Consider the following 6,789-nt stretch of genomic DNA (forward strand, 5'->3'; position numbering starts at 1 on the left):
ACAGTCCCGATTCTTGGGAACGTCTTGGAGTCGACAAATTGCGGTCATCAGCACAGCCTGATCTGCAGTAATATTCTCCTTACTTCGGACGGTTCTTTATCTTATTGGCACTTGAACATTATGTAAAGAAAGTGTACGCTCCCGGTATATTTAAAGAGCTGCTCGTTTGTAAAGCATTTTGCCAAGTTTTGTGGAAAAGTTTTTGTTGCTATCCTATCGAAGATGGAAGATCAAAAACAGCCTCTTCGGCATGTTTTACTGTTTTTCTATCTAAAGATTAAAAATGCGTTCAAATGAGGCGAAAACTGAGTGAAGTGTATTGAGAAGTAAAATCTTCTTTCGACGACCAAAGAAGATTTATGGCATACGCCGGTCGATAAAACGATGAGCTGGCTAGGTTATATCGTGGAATGGATCAAAATACTCCAGCTCTGACAGTATTCAACGCAATACCCGCCGGGGGAAGCAAAAAACGGTTTGGAAAACAGTGGCTGAGAACTTTTGCATCACCCGCCTTATAGCACAAACCCACGCAGACTACCATACATATATTCAGGCGGAAAGCAGAACACCATCACTAGAATACGGTCCATATCGGAAGAGGGTATCAAAAATTGACTTGATTCATTCTTTTGGTAAAGATTTGCCAGAAAAATAGTACATATGGTAGCTTAACTAACTTAACTTAACATAACTTAACTTAGTTAACTTAACATAACTTAACTTAGTTAAGTTATCTGAGTTTCTGCTAACCTTACATAAAAGATATTCACCTATGTATTGTCTAGGTAAAGACTTTCTCTGGATTAGCCAAAATGTTGTTGTTAACAAGAAATTCTACAAGCAAAAGTCCGATTTCCGTTTCATGTTCAAAATACAGTTAGCACATTTCCATTCATAACGCATTTTCCGAGCAGAGCAAATACAACAAAACTGTCAGCAAACGCTTTTAATTGAAGCATTGAAATAAAATATTGGACAACACAAATAAAGACAAGTCCAAGTTGAAGCTCATTAAAATGAAAAACTGTCCGCAGCAGACGCAAGCTCGCTAGGAAGGAGCAAGTGGAGCGACATGTGAGTGTTGGGGCATGTGCAGCCACGTATATCGGTTTGTGTGTGTGCGCTTCCTAGTATATTGCACACATTTGCATCAACAGAAGAGCTGCAACATACATATACATACATACATATGTTGCATGTAAGCATGTTGCAAGCGCGTAGCGCCTGAAAATATCTCTGCACCGTTGCCGCTTAACGAAGTGGGTCAATCGAATGAGATGCTTACACGCTTGTTCGACAACTGCGCTTCGCACCTCGGCTTCGGCCGAGAAATGCGCGAGTGTGAAAATGTGCGAAAATTGAGAAATTCCGCACAATCGCAGGAGGTGAATCAAGCATAACACACTTAACAATAGCAATAACAACTAAACTACAACAACAAATGATACTACTAGCAGTACAACAACAATAAAAAATCGATAAATGCGCTGACTTGCGAACAACGCTGAGAATTGCTCGCATCAATGGTAGGAAATTTGTGTTGCAACAACAAAAACAAACGCATTTGAACAACATTCACTAGTAATGTTGTTGTCGTTTAAATTGCAACACAACACTGCAATGTTGCTGTGCGCGAACTGTGCTCTTAGTGTTGTTGTTGTTTTTGTATTTTTTCTTTTTGTTGTTGTTGTTTATTATTGACAACATCGCTTTTGTTGTAATTTAACGAACAACTCCGTTAAGCGCTCATATCGTAACGCTTCGTATTCGGTGGAATAATCGCAATCGACGGCGAAATGCAACAAATCAATGTTTATCAACACTTGATGTTTATCAACATTGTGGCCGCGTTACATTAATTGCCACAGTGATACGCATCGGTGGCGCCTTTTCGCTGTAACGGCGTTGATGATTGCAAAATGTGTTTAGTGAAATCTAACTGTGCAGCGAAAAGTTTTCGAATACTAACTTCGAACATTATAGAAAATACAAATCGAAAAAATGGCGATTATAGTTCGATGTTTACCAACACTTTTCCTGCAACAATTTAGGTAAAAGTCGCTAAACTGTATTTGCTGCACATGGCAATGGGAAAAGTTCACTACAACAAGCACACACATATCTATTTGCCAGCACTCAGCGCTTAGTTTTTTGATTTTTTTGTTTTATTTTGCCCATGACTACGTTGAAATGGCATACGGTTACTTAGCAAATGGCCAAGTGGCACTTAAGTTTGGAGGCAAGTCGAATGCAATATGTTGCACGTGTTACTGTGTCAGCATGTCAGCGGTCAAACAATGATTATACGCTTTTCTCACATCCACAAAAGCACAAACAAACACACGCACTACTAGGCTGACTCCGCACAACGTCAGTCTCGCAGCCTCGTCTTGCTGCTCTCGTGGCGCTTTTAACGAGCTCAACCCCTTATGTAAATATGCGCTTAAGATCACTTAAACTAAATACACGTCACTCAAAGCGGTTTCAATTTCCACATCGCTTGCAAGCCGACACATGCAGGCGAGCCGCACAGCCGGCGCACAGACCTCTCCGACCTTGACATTTTGGGTGCAACAAAAATTTGGCATTTCCCTGAATAATGACGCCGTAGGAAAAACGCAAATGCAAACACTTTTACCCAATCGAAAGCGTTGCAATGACGCGCGGAATTCATGTCAAGCATTTGCCTGCGAAAATCCATACCGTTATTTGAAGCAGACTCCACCGTGGTATGCAAGTGTTCGAGTATAAATGGGGTTTAAAGTGCTCGAGAGTTACATGGGAGTTTTGTATTGTGCCTTCATTAATACATATATAGACATATTTATGCATTTCATACATTGAATGCGTTTACTAAAGGAGACTTAACTCAAAAAATTTACGCAATGTTTACGTTTTGGAACCTTAAAAAGTATTTTTTTTTTATTTACTACTTCAAAGTCTATTCGAACGACATATACAAAGGTTACTGGCATGGTTTACTTAAAAACTAATATAAGACAACCACAATATCTTCTTTACAAGCTTAAACACCCCTCTTTTCACTATTTGGCGCCAATTCGAGGTACTAAGTGCAGTCAGGTCCTTCTCCACCTGATTCCTCTAACGGAGTGGAGGTCTTCCTCCTCCTCTGCTTCCCCTCTGAAGCGAAAACCTTCAAAGCTGAAACGTTCTCTTCCTTACGGACGGCATGACCTAGAGTGTAGCCACAGTCCCTTTATTCGCTGAACTATGTCAATGTCGCTGTATATCTCGTACAGCTCATTGTTCCACTGACTGCGACACTCAACGTTGCTAATGCGCAAAACACCATAAATCTTCCGCAAAACCATTCTCTCAAACACTCCTAAGGCCGACTCGCCACGGCTTTTTTCATATATCCCAATTTTAGTTTGAGTTAAGTTAGTCTGGTAAGCTCGAGAGCCACGCGTAGACCAGGTTAGGTTAGGTTAGTCTGCTAGAGTCGAGTGCCATGGTCAGACCATTTTCGGGTCTTTAGCGCTGCCTGGCAGAACGTCGAAACGTAGTTCATGGGAAGTAGTCATCCTTCAGGAAACCAGCGCTTGATGTGAATTTCAAAATTTCAGAGACTCTACTATCGACACCTCTTGCAGTGTTTCATACCGTGGGGCCCCCAAAAAAGCTTTTAGTGTGGTATAAGAGCATGAGAGATGCTCCATTGTTTCTCAGGTGCCTTGCTCTTGACATTTTCTACTGTCATCTCGATCTGCCGAACACCACCTTTGAGAATATCGTGCACTATAGCATTGCCCTCGATGCCTTTGTGACCTGGCATTCAGTTGAAGTTAGAAAGCACCATTGGTTCCAAAACCTCACAGTTTTTTCGAAAAACAGCGTGGCGTTGACGTCTGTGAAACAATGTTTTCGGATAAGCAGAATGTTATGAAATGCATTATTACGATCAATAGGCCGAATATCGTAGCAAAGGTGAGCGGAAGCCGAAAAAAACCCCGTCAAAAATCAAGGTTATGTTGACAGTTTTCTTCAATTGTCGAGATGTGGTGCACTCCGACTTCCTCCCGACCTGCCAAACTGTCAACAAGGAATACTATTTGAGTGTTATACGCCGTTTGCTTCCTGAATTATGGGCCGATAACTCTTCGTTTCCCACCACGATAATACATCGTTGCTTACTGCATTGATTCTTCGAGACTTTTTCGACAAATTTTCAAACAACTTCGTGCCGCAAGCAGCGTATTCGTCTCATTGAACTCCGTGTGACTTCGTCCAACGACCGCTCCGGGAAAACCTTTTTGAGTAAATTTTTAGTAAAGGCATTAAACGTGAATTGCTTTGCGGCAATTTCGGAAATTGACTTTAACAACTGCTTCGTGAATTGAAAAAAAAGTTGACGCAAGTGTTTTGGAGCCAAGGGGATTACTTTGAGGAGAACGCGATACTCTGGTTGACGTTTCGCATCTTAAGGTAAGGTCCCTTACATTGATTCTTGCAAGTTGCAAGAGTACAAAATGTGCGGCTGTATCCGAACTTAGCCTTTCTTTACTTGTTTATTTTGACTTTGACCTATGTAACTCGAACAGATGCGGATTTGCATCTGGTCAAGGACTATCAACTCGGTAATATTCATCGATATTATAATACTTATTTGAGTAATGATTTCTTACAGATAAAACTACACACATTCAGGAAGACATAACATTTTTCAGTTCCCAATTACATATACACATATACTATATATTATATTACATATTACTTAAAATCATGATTATGGCACTTATTCGAATCGATAAGAAACCGTTAGTTCAAATGAGGCTTAATAATAATTATTTATTTATAAACAATACTCGATATAGTTGTCTGTACGTATGTATATAGATAAAAACAAATTTATTTACAGTAAAATATATAATGTTTCTTAAGTGCTCTTCTAATACCCATAATCTTGTCTACTTCAATATTTTACACATGTCTGTATGTATGTCTATGCTATTGTATGAGTTTGTATGCGTCTGTATGTGAAAACGCATTGGAGTTACGGCAACTCAAGGCAGCTCAATTTACTTGAAGACCCGTCTGGTTCCACAATGCGCCTATATTTATCAACATATGTGTATATGTATGAGTGTATGTGAGTGTGCAGGCACTTGTGCGCATATGAATGCGTCTTTAAGTAATATGAAAATGCAATTTACGTGCAATTGAAATGAAGGCAAAATAAATCATCAGATTAAGGAAGTGCTGAGCGAAAACCCGAACCCGAACTCGAACTCGAACCGTATTACTAACATTAAGGAAACACAAATGCCAACAACAGCAAAGTGCCTATCAACCATGGCAGCTATAGGGATCTACAATGGAGAGCTATTTTAGTTAACATAAAAATAAACTCGCATATTAGACATGTAGGCATTTGTGCAGACAGACAAGCAGGCATAAGCCATATGTATTTTGAATGCAGGGTTGCCGTGTTACAAAATTATACTTAAACAAATAATTAATATAAAGAGTTTTATAACTGGAGCCAAAGTATATAGACAGGTTGTCGCGAGAAGTATCAAGATTCTGTCTGAATCAAATACGGCAGCGAAGAAGTGATGAATACATGCTCGACGCATATAAGATTCTATCGAACGTACTGCCGGAAAGACTGTAGCCCACCGTAAACAAACTGATTGGACCTTATCAGTGCGTAGTTAGAAAAGACCCGAGAAAGAACTACTTCTATGCCACTATGTCTGAGCTTGGTATCATAACTTCGAAGTCGTAGATAATTTCGTCTATCTTGGAACCAGCCACAACGTCAGTCAATAAATCCAACGCAGAGTAACTCTTGTCAACAGGTGCTTCTCCGGACTGAGTAGGGAATTGGGAAGTAAAGTCCTCTCTCGACGAACAAAGTCCAAACTATATAAGTCCCTCATCATACCTGTCCTGCTAGATGGTGCAGAGGCATGGGCGAAGACATCGGCGTAACGAGTTTTCGAGAGAAACGTTTTGCGGAAGATTTCTGGTCCTTTACGACTTCAGCAAGCAAAAAATATATTCCAGTGTTACCCAAGATTCATCGATCTCTCTGGTAGCAGTACAGCTTATATTTTTTCGGTAAGGAATATAATATTATGTTTCCACGACAACCGGTTCTATGGAAGCGGAATGGACTAAGTTATGTACAGCTAAGAAATTGGCAGCTTTCCTCGAAAATATAGAAAGAATAAGAATAAAGACAAAGGGACAGATTCTGAGTATTCCAAAACTTTAAAATAAATCACTATGTCCATCCTAAGAACAAAGATTAAGAAGCAGCCAATACGTCTTTAAAGATGTCTACCCCGTAATAATGATTTTTTTTTTTTAAATGTGTGCTTCGTCAACTCGAAGACGGCTCGAAGACTAATGAAATACTTTACCTTTTCTCAACCCGATAAAACCAAACTATAGAACCTGCAATGGATTTTTTGACTGGCTGGGTCCAGATCTGTTTCGGCACATAGAGCTAACAGTATTGGGAACGTTCGAGAATTGCCTGCTATTCTTACTTAAAGTGCCCATAAGACAAAAGCCTTACCTTCGCCTTCATAACTTTGTTGAATATAGAGAGAAATGCATTAAAGCCTTTCTAAAAAAAAAAATGCCCAAAAAAGCAAATACAAAGTAGGCATCTCTAACTTGTGGTTACATATATAATTTAGTAGTTCTTTCGCAGGAATATTCGTGGAACAGGGCGTGTGACGGCGGTCTACAAAAGTGACGCATGTTGCCTACACTTGTTCGATAGTTGTAGAACACACACGCACACGAACACAT

Source organism: Bactrocera dorsalis, chromosome 2 (genome assembly GCF_023373825.1).
Source record: "Bactrocera dorsalis isolate Fly_Bdor chromosome 2, ASM2337382v1, whole genome shotgun sequence".
NCBI lineage: Eukaryota > Metazoa > Arthropoda > Insecta > Diptera > Tephritidae > Bactrocera > Bactrocera dorsalis.